Below are 21,126 nucleotides of genomic sequence, written 5' to 3' on the forward strand. Positions count from 1 at the left end.
TATACCAGGTACCGCAGAGTCAATGTGGGGTTATAATACACGGGTGTACCGGTACAGATCAAAGTGGAGGCTAATAAAACAGGGGGGTAGTGTACAGAGTCAATGGGAGGCTTATCAACAGGGTTACCGGTACAGAGTCATGTGGAGGTATATACAGGGTGTACGTGACAGAGTCAATGTGGAGGCTAATATACAGGGGTACCGGTTACAGAGTCAATGTGGAGGCTATATACAGGGGTGGTACCGGTTAAGAGTTCAATGTGGAGCCTATACAGGGGGTGCCGTACAGAGTCAATGTGGAGGACTATATACAGGGCGTACCAGTACAGCGTCCAATTGGAGGGATATAAGGGGTACCAGTACAGAGGACAGTGGGGCTAATACAGGGGTACCAGTCAGAGTCAATGTGGAGGCTATATACAGGGCGGTACCAGTACAGAGTCAATGTGGAGGCTATAATAAGGGGTACAGTACACGAGTCAATGTGGAGGCTGTTATAGACGGTACCAGTACAGAGTCAATGTCGAGGCTAGAGATAAAGGAGGGTACCGGTACCGAGTCAAAGTGGAGCTATAACAGGGGTACCGTACAGAGTCAATGTGGAGGCTATATACAGGGGTGTACGGGTACAGAGTCAATGTGGAGGTCATATACAGAGGGTTACAGGCTACAGAGTCAATGTGGAGGCTGAATATACAGGGGTACCGGTACAGAGTCAATGTGGAGGCTATATAACAGGGGTACGGTACGAGTCAATGTGGAGGCTATATAAGGGCGGTACCGGTACAGAGTCAATGTGGAGGCTATATATATAGAGGTACCAGTACAGAGTCAATGTGAGGTATATACAGGGGTACCAGTACAGAGTCAATGGGAGGCATATATATAGACAGGTACCAGTACTAGAGTCAAGTGGAGGCGTATATATAGAGGTACAGTACAGAGTCAATGGTGAGGCTATATATAACAGGTACCAGTTACAGAGTCAATGTGGAGGCTATATACAGGGGGTACCGTACAGAGTCAATGTAGAGGCTATATACAGGGGGTACCGGTACAGATCAATGTGGAGGCTAAAACAGGGTGGTAACAGTACAGAGTCAATGTGGAGGCCTATACGGGCGGTACCAGTACCAGGTCAATGTGGAGGCATATATACAGGGGGTTACGGTTACAGAGTCAATGTGGAGGCTAATAAAACAGGGGATACCTGTACAGAGTCAATGTGGAGGCTATAAACAGGGGTTACCAGGTACAGAGCAATGTGGAGGCTATATCCGGGGGTACGTACAGAGTCAATGTGGAGGCTATTATAAGGGGTACCGCGTACAGAGCAATGTGAGGTATAATACAGGGGGTACCAGTACAGAGTCAATGTGGAGGCTATACAGGGGTACCGGTACAGAGTCAATTTGGAGGCTATATACAGGCGGTACCAGTACAGAGTCAATGTGGAGGCTATATATACAGGGGTTACCGGTACAGACTCAATGGAGGAGCTTAAATAAGGGGTACCAGTACAGAGTCAATGTGGAGGACTATAACACAGGGGGTACGGTACAGAGTCATGTGGGAGGCTATATACAGGGGGTACCGAGTACAGAGTCAATGTGGAGGCTATATACGGGGGGTACCGTACAGAGTCAATGTGAGGCTATATACAGGGGTACAGTACAGAGTCAATGTGGAGGTATAAGGGGGTACCATACAGAGTCAATGTGGAGGATATATACAGGGGTACCGGTACCAGTCAATGTGGAGGCTATATACAGGGGTACCGGTACAGAGTCAGTGGGGGCTATATACAGGGGGTACCGTCACAGGTCAATGTGGAGGCTAGATATCAGGGGGACCGTACAGAGTCAATGTGGAGGCTTAACTATACAGGTGGATACCGAGTACAGAGATTCAATGTGGAGGCTATATGCAATGGGGGTGGTACCGGTACAGAGTCAAATGTAGAGGCTATATACAGGGGCTACCGCGTACAGAGTCAATGTGGAGGCTATAAAGGGGTACAGTACAGAGTCAAGTGGAGGCTATATACAGGGGTTACCAAGACAGAGTCAATGTGGAGGTATATACAGGGGGTACCAGTACAGAGCAATGTGGGGTATAAGGGGTACGGTAGAGTCATGTAGAGCTATATACAGGGGGTACCGCGTACAGACTCATAAATGGAGGCTAAAAAACAGGGGTACCAGTACAGAGTCAATGTGGAAGGCTCAAATAACAGGGGGTACCGGACAGAGTCAATGTGGAGGCTATATACAGGGGGGTACAGACAGAGTCAATGGGAGGCTATATACAGGGGTTACCGGTACAGAGTCAATTGGAGGCTGAATACAGGGCGGTACGGTACAGAGGTCAATGTGGAGGCATAAAACACGGGGTACCGTACAGAGTCAATGTGGAGGATACTATACAGGGGGTACAGTACAGAGTCACTGGGAGGCTATTACAGGGGGTACCGGTACAGAGTCAATGTGGAGGCATATAACAGGGGGTACGTATAGAGTCAATGTGGAGGCTATAATACAGGGGGTACGGTAAGAGTCAATGTGGAGGCTATAATACAGTGGCGTACCGTGTTACAGAGTCAATGTGGAGGCTTATAATATAGACGGTAAAGTACAGAGTCAATGTGGAGGCTGTATATAGACGTTACAGTACAGACAAGAGGTACAGACCAGTCAATGTGGAGGGCTTATACAGGGCGGTACGAGTACAGATTCAATGTGGAGGCTATATACAGGGGGTACCGGTACAGAGTCCAATGTGGAGGCTATATAAAGGGGGTACCGACAGAGTCGATGGAGGCTATATACAGGGGTACGGTACAGAGTCATGTGGAGGCATATGGGGTGGTACACTGTACAGAGTCAATGTGGAGGCTATATACAGGGTGGTACCGGACAGAGTCAATGTGGAGGCTATATACAGGGGTACTCGGTACAGAGTCAATGTGAGGCTATATAAGGGGGTACCGGTACAGAGTGCAAAGTGGAGGCTATATACAGGGGGTACCGTCGGGTACTAGAGTCAATGTGGAGGCTATATACATGGAACGTACAGAGTCAATGTGGAGGCTTATATACAGGGGGGTACAGGTACAGAGTCAATGGGAGGCTATATACAGAGGAGTACGGTACAGAGTCAATGTGGAGGCTATATACAGGGGGGACCGGTACAGAGCAATGTAGGCATATATACAGGGGGTACCGGTACAGAGTCAATGTGGAGGCTATATACAGAGGGGTACGCGTACAGATATACACGAGAAATGTGGAGGCTATATACAGGGGGTACCATACAGTATCAATGGGACGGCTTAATACAGGGGTGGTACCGGTACAGAGTCAATGTGGAGGCTATATACAGGGGGTACCAGTACAGAGGTGATGTGGAGGCTATAGGAAATACAGGGGCGGTACCAGTACGAGTCAATGTGGAGGCTAAATACAGGGGGTACCAGTACAGAGTCAATGTGGAGGCTAAATACAGGGGATACCAGTACAGAGTCAATGTGGGGTAAATACAGGGGGTACCAGTACAGAGTCAATGTGGAGGCTATATACATGGGGTACGGTACAGAGTCAATGTGGAGCTAATACAAGGGACGGTAGCGGTCAAGTCAATTTTGAGGCTAAATACAGGGCGGTACGTTACAGAAGTCAATGTGGAGGCTATATACAATGGGGACCGGTACAGGACTCACTGTGGGAGGATAAAACAGGGTGGGTACCGATACAGAGTCAATGTGGCGTGGGCACACGGTTAGTAGTGGGTAATATGTAGATATAATTAGAGTTAATGTGACTATGCATAGATATAAAACAGAGAGTAGCAGCAGCGTAAAGTGAGAGGGGGGGGGGGCAGCAAATAGTCTGGGTAGCCATTTCGATAGTGTTCAGGAGTCTTATGGCTTGGGGTTAGAAGCCTCTTGGACTAGACTGGCGCTCCGGTCCGTCTTGCCGTCAGTAGCAGAGAGAACAGCTATGACTAGGTGGCTGGAGTCTTGACAATTTTTAGGGCCTTCCTCTGATACCGCTTGTATAGAGGTCACTGTGCAGGAAAGCTTGGCCCCGGTGATTTACTGGGCCGTACACTACCGTCTGTAGTACCTTGGGTCGGAGGCGAGCAGTTGCCATACAGGCAGTGAGTGATGCAACAGTCAGGATGCTCTCAATGGTGCCGATGTAGAACTTTTGAGGATACTGAGGAACCCAATCTTTCAGTCTCCTGGGGGGCAATAGGCATTGTCGTGCCCTTTCAGACTGTCTTGTGTGTGTTTGGACATGATAGTTTGTTGGTGATGTGGACACCAAGGACTTGAAGCCTCAATCGCTCCACTACAGACCCGTCGATGAGAATGGGTGGCGTGCTCGGTCCTGCTTTTCCTGTAGACCACAATCACAATAAACTCGTCATCCAAATGGAAAGCTTATGACAGTCATGTGAGCATCTAAAATCTTCAAAAGCTAAGGGTATTTGGATAATTGGACAGCCAAGGGAATTATATCCAATTTAAGTGGTGTCCTCGGACTCGGTGAAGACCAAATGCAGCCAACTGGAACAATAGTTTGATCCCCTGATCTTAAGAGTTCAACTCACTATCCCCTGAACTAGACTGTTAGAGAGTCACTACCCTCACTGATTCCCCGCTGAACTAGACTGTTAGAGAGTTCACTACCTCACATGATCCCCCTGCAACAGACTGTTAGAGAGTTCATACCCTCACTGATCCCCTGAACTAGGACTGTAGAGACGTTCATACTCACTGATCCCCCTGAATAGACTGTTAGAGAGTTCACTACCCTCAATGATCCCCTGAACTAGGATGTTAGAGAGTTCACTACACCCAGACCCCCTGAACTCGACTGTTAGTGAGTCAACTGCACTATCCCTACTAACTTGAGAGCATAACCTCATGAATGAACTAGACTGTTAGGGAGTTCAATACCCTACATGATCCCCCTGAAACTAGTACGTTAGAGAGTGACTACCATCACTGATCCCCTGATACTAGAATGTTAGAGAGTTCACCTACCCTCATGATCCCCCTGAACTAGACTGGTTAGAGAGTTCACTACCCACGCATGATCCTGAACGAAGTCCTCACATGATACCGAATAGACTGTTAGAGAGTTCACTACCTCACTGATCCCCCTGAACTAGAATGTTAGAGCGTTCACTACCCTCACTGATCCCCTGAAACTAGACTGTTAGAGAGTTCATACCTCACTGACCCCCTGAACTAGACTGTAGAGAGTTCACTACCCTCTCATGATCCACTGAAACTAGACTGTTAGAGAGTTCAATACCCTTCACTGATCCCTGAACTAGACTGTAGAGAGTTCACTACCTTCACTGATCCCCTGAACTAGACTGTTAGAGGTTCACTACCCTTCACGATCCCCTGAATAGACTGTTAGAGAGTTCACTACCCTCACTGATCCCCCTGAACTGCACTCGTAGAGAGTTCACTACCCCATGACCCCCTGAACTAGACTGTTAGAGAGTTCACTACCCCTCACTGACCCCCCTGAACTAGACTGTTAGAGAGTTCACTACCCTCACTGATCCCCTGAACTAGACTGTTAGAGGAGTTCACTACCCTCATGATCCCCTGAACTAGACTGTTAGAGAGTTCACTACCCTCACTGATCCCCCTGAACTAGACTGTTAGAGAGGTTCACTACCCTCACTGATCACCCTGAACTAGACTGTTAGAGAGTTCACTACCCTCACTGATCCCCCGAACAGACTGATAGAGAGTTCATACCTCACTGATCCCCTGAATAGACTGTTAGAGAGTTCAATACCCTCACTAGATACCCCTGAAACTAGGACTGTTAGAGAGTTCACTACCCTCACTGACCCCCTGAACTAGACTGTTAGAGAGTTCACTACCCTCACTGACCCCTGAACTAGACTGTTAGAGATTTCACTACCCTCACTGATCCCCCTGAACTAGAACGGTTAGAGAGTTCACTACCTCACTGATCCCCCTGAACTCAGACTGTTAGAGAGTTCACTACCCTCACTGATCCCACCTGAACTAGATGTTTAGAGAGTTCACTACCCTCACTGATCCCCTGAACTAGACTATTAGAGAGTCACTACCCTCACGATCCCCCTGAACTAGACTGTTAGAGAGTTCACTACCCTCACTGACCCCTGAACTAGACTGTTAAGAGAGTTCACTACCTTCCCTGACCCCCCTGAACTAGAATGTTAGAGAGTTCACTACCCTCACTGACCCCCTGAATAGACTGTTAAGAGAGTTCACACCTACTGACCCCCTGAACTAGATGTTAGAGAGTTCACTTCCTCACTGACCCCCCTGAACTAGACTGTTAGAGAGTTCACTACCTCACTGACCCCCTGAACTAGACTGTTTTAGAGAGTTCATACCTCACTGACCCCCCTGAACTAGACTGTTGAGAGAGTTCACTACCCTCACTGACCCCCCTGAACAGACTGTTAGAGGGTCACTAACCCTCACATGACCCCCCTGAAACTAGACTGTTAGAGAGTTCAATACCTCACTGACCCCCTGAACTAGGACTGTTAGAGAGTTCACTACCACTGACCCCCTGAACTAGCCTGTTAGAGAGTTCACTACCCTCACTGACCCCTGAACTAAGATGTTAGAGAGTTCACTACCCTCACTGACCCCCCTGAAATAGACTGTTAGAGAGTTCACTACCCTCACTCGACCCCCTGAACTAGACTGTTAGAGAGTTACTACCCTCACTGACCCCCTGAACTAGACTGTTAGAGAGTCACTACCCTCACTGACCCCCTGAACTAAGACTGTTAGAGAGTTCACTACCCTCACTGACCCCCTGAAATAGACTGTTAGAGAGTTCACTACCCTCACTGACCCCCTGAATAGACTGTTAGAGAGTTCACTACCCTCATGACCCCCCTGAACTAGACTGTAGAGAGTTCACTACCTCACTGACCCCCTGAAACTAGACTGTTAGAGAGTATCACTACCCTCACTGACCCCCCTGGAACTAGCCTGTTAGAGAGTTCACTACCTCACTGACCCCCCTGAAACCTGATGTTAGAGAGTTCACTACCCTCACTGACCCCCGCTGAACTAGATGTTAGAGAGTTCACTACCCTCACTGACCCCCCTGAACTAGACTGTTAGAGAGTTCACTACCTCACTGGACCCCCTGAACTAGACTGTTTAGAGAGTCATACCTCACTGACCCCCCTGAACTAGACTGTTAGAGAGTTTCACTCCCCTCACTGACCCCTGAACTAGACGTTAGAGAGTTCACTTCCTCACTGACCCCCCTGAACAGATGTTAGAGAGTCATACCCTCACTGACCCCCCTGAACTAGGACTGTTTAGAGAGTTCACTACCCTCTACTTGACCCCCTGAACTGACTGTTAGAGAGTTCACTACCTTCACTGACCCCCCTGAAATAGACTGTTAGAGAGTTCACTACCCTCACTGACCCCCCTGAACTAGACTTTAGAGAGTTCACTACCTACTGGACCCCGAACTAACTGTAGAGAGTCACTACCCTCACTGACCCCTGAACTAGACTCAGAGAGTTCACTACCCTCACTGACCCCCTGAAACTAGGAACTGTTAGAGAGTTCACTACCCTCACTGACCCCCCGAACAATAGACTGTTATGAGAGTTCACTACTTCACTGATCCCCTGAACTAGACTGTTAGAGAGTTCACTACCTTCCATGATCCCCTGAACTAGACTGTTAGAGCGTTCACTACCCTCACTGATCCCCATGCTACTTCCTCAAACAAGAGGATACTGTTGTGTCACTGCAAAACCACTCCACAAGTACAGGTCTAAGTTCAGTTTTAGTGAAGCTGGATAATGATGATCAGTAAGGGACATATATAAACTGATCTGAGTGTGGTGCTTATATTACAGTAGGGACTTTCCTCTGTTGATGTAGAAACGTTATTCCATTGGCAGCTTCCTCTTTCTAGGTCTGAGGCCCAAATGGACACCCTTTTCCCTGTATAGTGCATACATTAGACCAGGGCCCCTTCATAGTGCACTACATTAGACCAGGGCCCCTTCATAGTGCACTACTTTAGACCAGGGCCCTATTCCCTATATAGTGCACACATTAGACCAGGGCCCTATTCCCTATATAGTGCACACATTAGGACCAGGGCCCATAGAGCGCAATATAATAGGTTGTCATTTGGGATGCGTCCTAGGATGGTTATCATTGTAACATTCATCACTGGTGTGCTGGGGTTTCTGGGTGTTTAATCTCCACCTCAACTTTCTCTCTGTCTCATGTCTTCATTTGTATCTTAGTTAGTTGGTATATGATGGTAAACATGGTTACCCATGGCAAACATCTTGGATCTACTATTTTGTGTGTGTGTGTGGGTTGTGTGTTGTGGTGTGTTGTTGTGTTGTTGTGTGTGTGTTGTGTTGTTGTGTTGTTGTTGAGTTGTGGTGTTGTGGTGTGGGTTGTGGGTGTCTGTTGTGGTGTGGGTATTTGTATTCTTAAGGATCCCCATTAGTTCCAGCAAGGCAGCACTACTCTTCTTGGGGTCCTGCAACATTAAAGCAGTTTAAAAAACATTACAAAACATTCACAACAGATTTACAACACACTAAGTGTGACGTCTTTAGGCTGTGACTCCACCACCACATACAGTATCTACAACACCAAATCCAGGTAGGTGCGTATGTTATCTGTGTGCTGTGTATGTTATCAATGTGTGTAGTGTATCTAGTGTGTGTAGTAAATGTGGTGTGCATGTCTGTTATCGTGTTTGTGCCTATGTTTGTGTTGCTCACAGTCCCCACTGTTCCATAAGGTGGTTTTTATAAATGTTTTAAACTTACTTGTTCTTGATGTGAGAGATTTCTGTGTTGTGGTGTTGTGGTGTGGTGTGTGTGTGGTGTGTGGTGTTGTGGTGTGGTGTTGTGGTGTTGTGGTGTGGGTGTGTGTGGTGTTGTGGTGTGGTGTTGTGGTTGTCGGTGTTGTGGTGTGGTGTGTGTGTGTTGTTGTGGTAGGGTTTGTGGTGTTGTGGTGTGGTGTGTTGTTGTGGTGGGTGTTGTGTGTGTTGTTGTGGTTTTGTGGTGTGTTGTGGTGTGGTTTGGTGTTGTGGTGTTGTGTGTGGTGGTGTGGTGTGGTGGTGTGGGGTGTGGTTGTGGTGTTGTGGTGTTGTGGGTGGTGTGGTGTGGTGTTGTGGTGTATGTGTTGTGTGTTGTGTGTTGTGGTGTGGTGTGGTGTGGTGTTGTGTGTTGTGGTGTGGTGTGGTGTTGTGTGTGGTGTTGTGGTGTGGTGGTGTTGTGTGTTGTGGTGTTGTGTTTTGGTGTTGTGGTGTTGTGTGTGGTTTGTGGTGTTGTGGTGCTGTTGTGGTGGTTGTGGTGTTGTGGTGTTGTGGTGTTGTGGTATGGTGTTGTGTGTGTTGTGATGTGTGTTGTTGTGGTGGTGTGTTGTGGTGTGGTGTTGTGGTGGTGGTGTTGTGTGTGTGTTGTTGTGGTGTGGTGTTGTGGTGTGTTTTGTGGTGTTGTGGTGTTGTGGTATGGTGTTGTGGGTTTGTGGTGTGTGGTATGGTGTTGTGGTGTGTGTGGTGGTGTGTGGTGGTGTTGTGTGTGTTGATTGTTGTGGTTGTGTGTGGTGTGTGTTGTGGTGTTGTGTGTGGTGTTGTGGTGGTGTGTGGGTTGTGGGGTGTGGTGTGGTGTGTGTTGTGGTGGGTGTGGGTGTGTGGTGTGTGTGGTTGTGTTGTGTGTTGTGGTGTGTGTGTGTGTGGTGTGGTGTGTGGTGTGGTGGTGTGGTGTGTGTGTGGTTGTTGTGGTGTGGTGTTGTGGTGTGTTGTTGTGGTGTTGTGTGTGTTTTGTGGTGTGTTGTGTTGTTGTGTTGTTGTGGTGTGTTGTGGTGTTGTGGTTGTTGTGATGTTGTTTGGTGTGTGTTGTGTTGTGTGTGGTGTTGTTGTGGTGTTGTGGTGTGTTGTGGTGTTGTGTGTTGTGGTGGTGTTGTTGTGTGTTGTGGTGTGTTGTGGTGTGGTGTTGTGTGTTGTGGTGTTGTGTGGTGTGGTGTTGTGTGTTGTGGTGTTGTGTGTTGTGGTGTTGTGTGTTGTGGTGTGTTGTGTGGTGTGGTGTTGTGTGTTGTGGTGTTGTGTTGTGTTGTGGTGTTGTGTTGTGGTGTTGTGGTGTTGTTGTGTGTTGTTTTGTGTTGTGTTGGTGTTGTGGTGTGGTGTGGTGTTGTGGTGTGTGGTGTTGTGGTTTGTGGTGTGTGGGTTGTGGGTTGTGTGGTGGTGTGTGTTGTGGTGTGGGTGTGGTGTGTTTGTGGTGTGTGTGTGGTGGTGTTGTTGTAGTGTGGGTTGTGGTGTTGTGGGGTGTTGTGTTGTGTTGTTGTGGTGTTGTGTTGTGGTGTGGTGTGGTGTTGTGGTGTTGTGGTGTGGTGGTGTGGTGGTGTGGTGGTGTGGTGTGGTGTTGTGGTGTTGTGGTGTGGTGTGTGTGTGTGTGGTGTGTGGTGTATGTTGTGGTGTGGTGTGGTGTTGTGGGGTTGTGGTGGTGTGGTGTTGTGTTGTGGTGTTGTGGTGTGGTTGTGGTGTTGTGTTGTGTGTTGTGGTGTTGTGGTGGTGTGGTGTGTTGTGGTGTGGTGTTGTGGTGTTGTGTGTTGTGGTGTGGTGTTGTGTGGCTGTTGTGGTGTTGTTGTGGTGGTTGTGGTGTTGTGGTGTTGTGGTGTGTTGTGTATGGTGTGGTGTGTGGTTGTGATGTGTGTTGTGTGGTGTTGTTGTGGTGTGGTGTTGTGGTGTTGTTGTGGTGTTTGTTGTAGTGTGGTGTTGTGGTGTGTTGTTGTGGTGTTGTGTGTTGTGGTGTGGGTTGTGTGTTGTTGTGTGTTTTGTGTGTGTTGTTGTGGTGTTGTTTGTGGTGTTGTGGTGTGTTGTTGGGTGTGTGTGGTTGTGTGTGTGTGGTGTGTTGTGGTGTGTGGTTGTGTGTTGTGTGTGTTGGTGTGGTTGGTGTGTGGTGTGTTGTGTTTGGGTGGTGTTGTGGTGTGGTGTTGTGTGGTGTTGTGTGTTGTGTGTTGTGGTGTTGTGGTGTTGTGTGGTGTTGTGGTGTGTGGTGTGGTGTTGTGTTGTGTGGTGTGGTGTGTTGTGTGTTGTGTGGTGTTGTGTGTTGTGGTGTTGTGTGGTGTGTTGTGGTGTTGTGTGGTGTTGTGGTGTTGTGTGGTGTTGTGTGGTGTTGTGGTGGTGTGGTGTGTGTGTGTGTGTGTTGTGGTGTTGTGTGTTGTGTGTTTTGTGGTGTGTGTTGTGGTGTTGTGTTGTGGTGTTGTGGTTGTGTTGTTGGTGTGTGTTGTGTTGTTGTGGTTGTTTTGTGGTGTTGTGTGTTGGTGTTGTGTGTTGTGGTGTTGTGTTGTGTGGTGTGTGTGGTGTGGGTGTGGTTGTGGTGTTGTGTTGTGTGTGTGGTTGTGTGTGTGGTTGTGGTGTGTTGTTGTGGGTGTTGTTTGTGGTGTTGTGTTGTGGTGTTGTGGTGTGTGTTGTGTGTTGTGGTGTTGTTGTGTTGTGTATGTTGTTGTTGTGTGTGTGTTGTTGTTGTGTTGTGTATGTTGTTGTTGTGTGTGTTTTGTGTGTGGTGTGGTGTGGTGTTGTGGTGTGGTGTTGTGGTGTTGTGGTGTTGTGGTGTTGTGGTGTGGTGTTGTGGTGTGGTGTTGTGGTGTGGTGTTGTGGTGTGGTGTTGTTGTGGTGTTGTTGTGGTGTTGTTGTTGTGGTGTTGTGGTGTGGTGTTGTTGTGGTGTTGTTGTGGTGTTGTGGTGTTGTGTGGTGTTGTGTGGTGTTGTGTTGTGTTGTGGTGTTGTGTTTGTGGTGTTGTTGTGGTGTGTGTTGTGGTGTGTGTTGTGTGTGTTGTGTGTGTGTGTGGTGTGTGTTGTGGTGTGTGTTGTGGTGTTGGGTGTGTGTGTATGTGTTGTGGTTGTGTGTTGTGTGTGTGTTATGGTGTGGTTGTGTGTTATGGTGTGGTTGTGTGTGTTATGGTGTGGTGGGGTTGTGGTGTGTTGATCCAGGTGTGAGGTTTTGTTTGGGTTCCTTCAGTACTGACCTGTGACCAGTTCAAAGCGATGAGACTCCTGGACAGGTGAGGTCTAAACCCAGACACCTGTGTTTTAATAATACGTTCAAGAACTTCTTCTGACACGACAATATATGTCTTGCTATAAATGTTTTTACCCACATGAAGTCAATGAACTTTTCCTCTCTCTAGACTGTCCCAGGTTTAGCTGGTCTCCTGTCTCGATGAGGAACAGCTGTCTAGTGTTGAGTAACTCTGGGGACTCGCGCGGAGGGAGACTGACTGGAGAGGTGTTACTGGAGGTACACCACACACACACACACACACACACACAACACACACACACACACACCACACACAACAAACACACACACACACACACACACAACACACACACACCACACACACACACACAAACACAACAAAACACTCACACAAACATACACACAAACACACACACAAACACACACACACACCCACACCACACAAACAAAACAACACAAACACACACACACACAACATATACACAACACACACACAACACACAAACACACACACACAAATACATGCAAGGACTCACACACGGTGAAATCATGCATGCATGTACACATAACACCTCGTTCACTCACTTCCTGTCTCCTGTTTCTACTTCCTGTGTGTAGAATGTCTTCACGGAGATAAACAGTTTCCTGTCTCAAGGTATCCTCAGCAACAGCCGGGAGGTGAGTGGTTGCTAGGCGCTGTGGAGGACGCCATGAAGCTATCGGGCCACAGTCAGAGACAACCCACACCCATGGAGACAGACCACGCAGGTAACACGCACATGCACGCACACACGCACCCATGCACGTGCACCGCACCCACACACACACACACACATGAACATGCAACAACACTCTCACACACACACACACACACACACACACACACACACCACACCACACACACACACACACACACACACACACAACACACACACACACACACACACAATTACACACACACACAGAACATGCACATACTCACACGCGAACATGCACACAACACACACGAACATGCACAACCACACACGAACATGAACACACACACAACATGAACATGCACACACACTCTCTCTCACACAACAACACACAACACACACACACACACACACACACACACACACACACACACACACACACACACACACACACACACACACACACACACACACACACACACACACACCCTCAAACATACACACACACAAACCACACACACACATCCTCTTCACCTTTCTCCTCGTCTTGTACACAAGGCAGAGCTTGCAGTGAGAGGGGACAGACTCCGCCCACTGGGCAATCAACCTGGCCAATGACAACGCCGACTGGACACAGCTGGGAGACAGCCACGCCAACGGGACGTACCCAGGTAGGATACTCTTCATCATCATCCTCATCACCACTCTATATACTAAGTACTCTAAATTTTAGTACCAAGAACTTTCCAAAAATTCCATGTTGCCCAGAAATCTTGGATTCTGGATTTCCTCTTTATTCCTATTTATTCCAGGAAACTTCCAACCGGGAAAACTAAAAACCCTGGGTAATTTGGTCAAGCTACAAGAAATTCTAGTAACTTGTTTAATTCTGTGCTTCCAGGTGTTCGCTTGGTTGGGTTGGTGTGTTACAAGACAATGGAGACATCTGTCACACAACTCCTTCCAGTACCTCACAGACACAGACACAGACACAGACACAGACACAGACACAGACACAGACACGGCGTCAAAGCCTAGCTACAGATCAGTTCCAAGTGGGTAACAGCTCTCGTCAGTAACCCAGCAACAGACCAGCTCGCCCAGCCTGTCATCCTCACCTTCAAACATCTACAGGTATCATTTATAAATATTATAATAGCTGATGTAACTATATGATTTACGTAAATATTATACCATATTATAATGTACATCTACAGCTAGGACTTTTTATATACTGAGAATGGCCTACCTAACATAATGACGATGGCCTAACATAATGACGATGGCCTAACATAATGACGATGGCCTAACATAATGACGATGGCCTAATAATACGAGGCCTAAAAACGACGATGGCCTAACATAATGACGATGACCTAACATAATGACGATGAATAACATAATGACGATGGCCTAACATAATGACAATGCCTAACATATTGACGATGCTAACATAATGACGATGGCTAACATAATGACGATAGCCCTACTGACAATGGCCTAACATATTGACGATGGCCTAACTAATGACGATGGCCTAACATATTGACGATGGCCTAACATAATGACGATGGTAACATAATGACACTCTTGCTGCCTTCTGAAATTATGAAACAGTTCTCTAAGAAATACTTAGCCAATTTTCTCTCTCTCTCTCTCTCTCTCTTCTCTCTCTCTCTCTCTCTCTCCCTCTCTCTCTTGTCTCTCTGTCTCTCTCTTCTCTCTCTCTCTCTCTCTCTCTCTCTCTCTCTCTCTCTCTCTCTCTCTCTCTCCTCTCTCTCTCTTCTCCTCTCTCCCTCTCTCCTCTCCCTCTCAACCCCAGGTGAGGACAGAGTCATCAGAAATGAAAACTATACTGTGTGTTCTGGCGTGTCCATGAAGAGGGAAGGCGTGGTCAAGGCGGGCTGTACCAAAGTACAATCTAACGCTACACACACCGTGTGTTCCTGTACCCACCTAAGCAGCTTTGCTGTTCTCATGGCCCTCTACCCTGTACAGGTATGATGGTGTATTTTGTCCTCCCACACCAAACGCGATCACGACACGCAGGTTAAATATCAAAATACACTCTGAACTAATTACATTCATTTGGGGACAGGTCTAAAATCATTAAACCTTTATGACAATTTATCTAGCTAGCTTGCTGTTGCTAGCTAATTTGTCCTGGGATATAAACATTGAGTTGTTATTTTACCTGAAATGCACAAGGTCCTCTACTCCAACAATTAATCCACACATAAAATGGTCACCTGAATAGTTTCTAGTCATCTCTCCTACTTCTAGGCTTTTTCTTCTCTTGACTTTATATTGCAATTGGCAACTTTCATAAATTAGGTGCATTACCGCCACTGACCTCATTCGTCTTTCAGTCACCCACATGGGGATAACCAATGAGGAGATGGGTACGTGCTTCTATAAACCAATGAGGAGATGGGAGAGGCAGGACTTGCAGTACGATCTGCGTCACAAATAGAATTGACTTTTATTTTAGCCCTTAGCAACGCAGATGCTCGTTGGCGCGCGCGAGCAGTGTGGGTGCAATAATTGAATAATATAGATTTCTACATTTATTTTGCAACTCTCGCCCACGCGACACGAGTGGAGTAGTCAGCCTGTAAGATCGAATCATCCAACACCGACTCTGACACTCGTCGGATGTGACAGGCCTTGCAAACCATTACAGACTACAAAGGGAAGCAAAGCCGAGAGCTGCCCAGTGACACGAGCATCCCAGACAAGCTAAACCACTTCTATTCTCGCTTCGAGGCAAATACCGCTGAAACATGCATGAGAGCACCAGCTGTGCCGGAAGACTGTTTGATCACGCTCTCCGCAGCCAATGTGAGTAAGACCTTTAAACAAGTCAACATTCACAATGCCGAAGGGCAGGACGAATTACCAGGACGTGTAATGTGAGCATGCGCTGACCAACTGGCAAGTGTCTTCACTGACATTTTCAACTTCACCCTGTCCGAGTCTGTAATACCAACATGTTTTAAGTAGACCACCAGAGTGCCTGTGCCCAAGAACACAAAGATAACTTGCCTAAATGACTACCAACCCGTGGCACTCACGTCTGTAGCCATAAAATGCTTTGAAAGGCTGGTCATGGCTAACATCAACATCATCATCCCAGAAACCCTAGTCCCACTCCATGCCACCCCAACAGATCCACAGATGATGCAATCTCTATTGCACTCCACACTGCCCTTTCCCACATGAACAAAATGAACACCTATGTGAGAATGCTATTCATTGACAACAGCTCAGCGTTCAACACCATTGTGCCCTCAAAGCTCATCAATAAGCTAAGGACCCCGGGACTCAACACCTCCCTCTGCAACTGGATCCTGGACTTCCTGATGGGCTGCCCCCAGGTGGTATGGTAGGAAACAACACATTCGCCACGCTGATCCTCAACACAGGGGCCCCTCAGAGGTGCGTGCTCAGCCCCCTCCTGTACTCCCTGTTCACTCATGACTGCACGGCCAGGCACGACATCATCATAACATTTTGCCGATGACACAACAGTGGTAGACCTGATCACCGACAAAGACAGATAGCCTATAGGGAGGTCAGAGACCTGGCCTTGTGATGCCAGGACAACGACCTCTCCCTCAACGTGATCAAGACAAAGGAGATGATTGTGGGCTACAGGAAAAAGAGGACCGAGCACGCCACCAGTCTTAACGACGGGTCTGTAGTGGAGCACGATGAGAGCTTCAAGTTCCTTGGTGTCCACATCACCAACAAACTAACATGCACACATGCACACCAAGACAGTCGTGAAGAGAGCACGACAAAACCTATTCCCCCTCAGGAGACTGAAAAGATTTGGCATGGGTCCTCAGATCCTCAAAAGTTTCTACAGCTGCAACATCGGACGTATCCTGACTGGCTGCATCACTGCCTGGTATGGCAACTGCTCGGCCTCCGATCTCAAGGCACTACAGAGGGTAGTGCGAATGGCCCAGTACATCACCGGGGCCAAGCTTCCTGCCATCCGGGACCTCTATACCAGGCGGTGTCAGAGGAAGGCCCCAAACATTGTTAAAGACTCCAGCCACCATAGTCATAGACTGTTTAGCTCCAAGAGGCTTCTAAACAGCTTCTACCCCCAAGCCATAAGACTCCTGAACATCTAATCGAATGGCTACCTAGACCATTTGCTGCCCCCCCCCCCCTCTTCACACCATTGCTACTCTCTGTTGCTATCATCTATGCATAGTCACTTTAATAACTCTACCTTCACGTACATACTACCTCAACTAACTGGTTCCCCTGCACATTGACTCTGTACCGGTACCCCCCTGTATATAGTCTCCACATTGACTCTGTACCGGTACCCCCCTGTATATAGTCTCCACATTGACTCTGTATCGGTACCCACCTGTATACAGTCTCCACATTGACTTTGTATCGGTACCTACCTGTATATAGTCTCCACATTGACTCTGTATCGGTACCCACCTGTATATAGTCTCCACATTGACTCTGTATCGGTACCCACCTGTATATAGTCTCCACATTGGCTCTGTATCGGTAGCCACCTGTATATAGTCTTCACATTGATCAGTCCAATCAAAGCCACTGTACATATAACGTGACTTGACGTCATTTTATCTGTGGCCAATGACCTTGAGCCTTCTTGGAAGGACACTTGTAGTATAACTCTGTGGCAGGACCCAAAGGGCTGACATGTTGGATGTCTACCCTTACTAAGGACTTCAACTTGGCGATGATGTAGTGTTCCCATGAGTGACAGATCACTGAGCCAATCACGGCGCAATGCTGCTATTTTCTGCTGCCTCGCCCCACCACAGAAAGCACTGAGCTAAGCTGAAACACCTGCATTTTGGAGCTGCTTCACTTAATAAGATAGATATATATTTTTTAATTGTTTGCAAACTGATATGTGACACGTATTTAATGGCAAAATAACATGCAAAACTGTCAAGATCACAAAAACTGTATTTATATATATATTATTTATTGTATTATTTTTTTGTTGCAAAAAATGTTGGGTTCAAAACATATGAATGACGGGTCAACACTGACGTTATATATTATGTAAACCCCTCCCTCCCTCCTTCCCCTCTCTCTCTCTCTCTCTCTCTCTCTCTCTCTCTCTCTTTCTCTCTCTCTCTCTCTCTCTCTCTCTCTCTCTTCGGAGTGCATGCTGGGAAGTGAGTCATCAAGCAGGAGTGTTTGTGAGAGCGACTGGATTTCTTTTCATTCTATTGGGTTTTGGTATGTAAATATATATATATTGATTAGTTGGTTTAAAGATAATTGTTCTAATTATTAATTAAAAAGTAGAGGGGTGGTGGGATAGTTTGAGGTTGTTTTTTTTCGCGAGGGCACAACCAGCTGGTTGTGGCTGGTTGAAATGTCCACTCGTGAGAGTTTGGAGTATGAAAAACTTAGTCGGCGCAATGGAATTAAGATTTTGGCAGAGGTTGGATGTTCAGTGGAAGAATGTGTTTTAGCGGTAGGTAGTATGATTGGGTATGATAGTATTAAATCAGCCTCAAGGATGAATAGCGCAGTAGTGATATTCTTAGATTCTATTGGAAAAGTGAATACGATGGTGGAGAACGGTGTTGTTTTGAGGGAGACACAGACGAAGGTATTTCCACTTATGAATCCGGCTAAGAAGGTTATATTGTCTAACGTACCACCATTTGTTAGAGATGAAGTGTTGGAGAGAGAATTATCGCGTCATGGTCAAATTGTATCTACAATAAAGAAAGTTCTTTTTGGATGCAAATCTCCGTTGCTGAAACATGTCGTGTCTCATAGGAGGCAAGTGCATATGATCTTAAAAAAGGACGTAGATGAACTGAATTTAGCGTTCAGTTTTAAGATTGATGGATTTGATTATGTTTTTTACGCTTCTACTGAATCAATGAAATGTTTTGGGTGTGGAAGAGAGGGGCATTTGGTGCGTAGTTGTCCTGAGAAGGAGCGCGCAGAGCCCGGTAGTAGTTATAGTGATGGTACAGATAAAGCATCGACGCAAAGGGATGAAACTGCTAAAGGTACAGGGGAAGGAAGAAGGTGGGCAGATGTGGTTGGAAAAGGGGGAGAGGAAGGCAGTGTGGATACGGGGACAATTGTGGTGGATCAGAACAAGGAGGGAGGGGAAACAGTCTGTGAGATTGCGACTGCCGTCGCTGAGGTGGTGTTGGAAAATGAAATTGGAGATAAAGAGGAAATTGAAATAACAGGAAAGGAAGAAGCTGTTTTCAAAGTACGGAGAAGTAAGAGAAAGAATGTAGGGGGTGGTGAAGGGTTTAATTCTAAGAGGAAGGTAGAGATTGATAAATTAGTTGAAGATGAAAAGGTTGAAGAGATGGGGGAGTTTTCCTCTGGGGAAGAGAGCGGGAGTGAGTCATCTGACGCGTCACAACAAAATAGTGAGATAATTGGGGAGGAAGGAAGGTATGGAATTAAGAAGGTACGCCAATTTCTGAAGTTGACAAAAGGGAAGAAATATATGCAGGATTACAATATAACTGATTTTTTCCCTGAAAGTGAATTGTTTATTGAATCAGCAAAGTTTTTGATGTCAAAAATAACAGGGGGAGGTTTGACAAGCCCTGAAATTGCTAGACTTAAGAAGGTGGTCACGAGAGTGATAAGTGATGTAAATTCTAAAGAAAATGAAAGGGTTTAGTTGCAGTTTTAACCCTGTAAAGAGATGGGATGTCTGTATCTTCCTCTGTATATTTTTTTCATTCATGAGCAGTTTTAAGATTTCTTCTTTAAACATAAATGGCGGAAGAGATGTTAAAAAAAGAGCGATAGTGTATGAGTTAATTAGGGGAAAGGGAAGTGACATAAATTTTCTACAAGAAACGCATAGTAATTTGGAAAATGAAGTTATGTGGAAAAAGGAGTGGGGGGGGACAGTGGTGTGTAGTCATAAAAATTCTAAAAGTGGGGGTGTGGCTATATTGTTCTCAAGGGGGTTTTTGCCTTTGTCTTATGAGGTTGAAGAGGTAGTTGAGGGGAGGTTATTAAAAGTTAGAGCAAGGTATGAAAACATCACTATGTGTCTGATAAATGTCTATGCCCCAGTGGTGGCAGTTGAGAGGGTATGTTTTTTAGAGACATTATCAAATACCATTGAGAAATGTAACAATGAAGATTATTTATTTATTGCTGGGGATTTTAACTGCACAGTCAGTGATTTAGATAGAAATCACCAAGAACCTCATATAGCCTCAAGGACCTTTTTAAAACGCCTCATTGTAACACATGAATTGTGTGATATTTGGCGGAGTCAAAATGGAGGCACAAGGCAGTACACCTGGGCGCATGTGAGAGAGAACATCATTTCTATGGCAAGGTTAGATAGGTTTTATTGTTTTGAGCATCAATCTCAGGTCTGTAAATCAAGTGTGATAACCCCAGTGGGATTTTCTGATCATTGTTTAATAACAGAGGTGGTGTTCATTAATGATGTAAAACCCAAAAGCGCATACTGGCATTTTAATATAACTTTATTGAGTGATGCTCACTTCAGGAAATGTTTTTGTTTTTTCTGGGAGAGGTGGAGGTCTCAAAAGGACAGTTTTGTATCCATTCAACAGTGGTGGGATATAGGGAAAATCCAGATTCAACAATTTTATAATCAATACACGAGGAATGTCACCAAGGATATCATCAGATCAATGAAAGCCCTAGAGTTTGAAATAGTGGAACTCATGACGTTGGTTGACACCACAGGAGATCGAGGCCATACGCAGGCACTCAAGAAAAAAAAAGTTGAATTGGCAGACCTGCTGGGTATCAGAGCACAGGGGGCATTGGTGAGAAGTAAGTTTCAGGGAATATCTGAAATGGATGCCTCATCCAAATTTTTCTTTGGTTTAGAGAAAAAGAATGGACAAAGAAAAATTATTCATTGTCTCAAATCAGCTGTTGGACAAGAGCTCACTAGCCCTAGTGAAATTAGAAAGAGGGCAGTAGAGTTCTATGCTGAGCTCTACAAGTGTGAGTACAAAGAGGATAAAACAGTGACACAGCAGTTCCTTGATGGGCTCCCAAAGGTGGATGCAGAAGCTCAGGTTGAGCTTGAGCAACCATTGTCTTTGCAGGAGTTATACTCTGCATTAAAAGGCATGGAAAATGGAAGGGCACCAGGCTTTGATGGGCTTCCCGTTGACTTTTTTAAGTCTTTTTGGACTTTGTTGGGAGAAGATTGGCTAGCAGTAGTTAGTGATAGTTTAACCGGAGGGTTACTACCATTAAGCTGCAGAAGGGCTGTCCTCACCCTACTGCCCAAAAAGGGAGACCCTAGGGAGGTGAAAAACTGGAGGCCGGTGGCTTTATTGTGCACTGATTAT

This window comes from Salvelinus namaycush, chromosome 2 (genome assembly GCF_016432855.1).
Source record: "Salvelinus namaycush isolate Seneca chromosome 2, SaNama_1.0, whole genome shotgun sequence".
In the NCBI taxonomy this organism is placed as follows: Eukaryota; Metazoa; Chordata; class Actinopteri; order Salmoniformes; family Salmonidae; genus Salvelinus; species Salvelinus namaycush.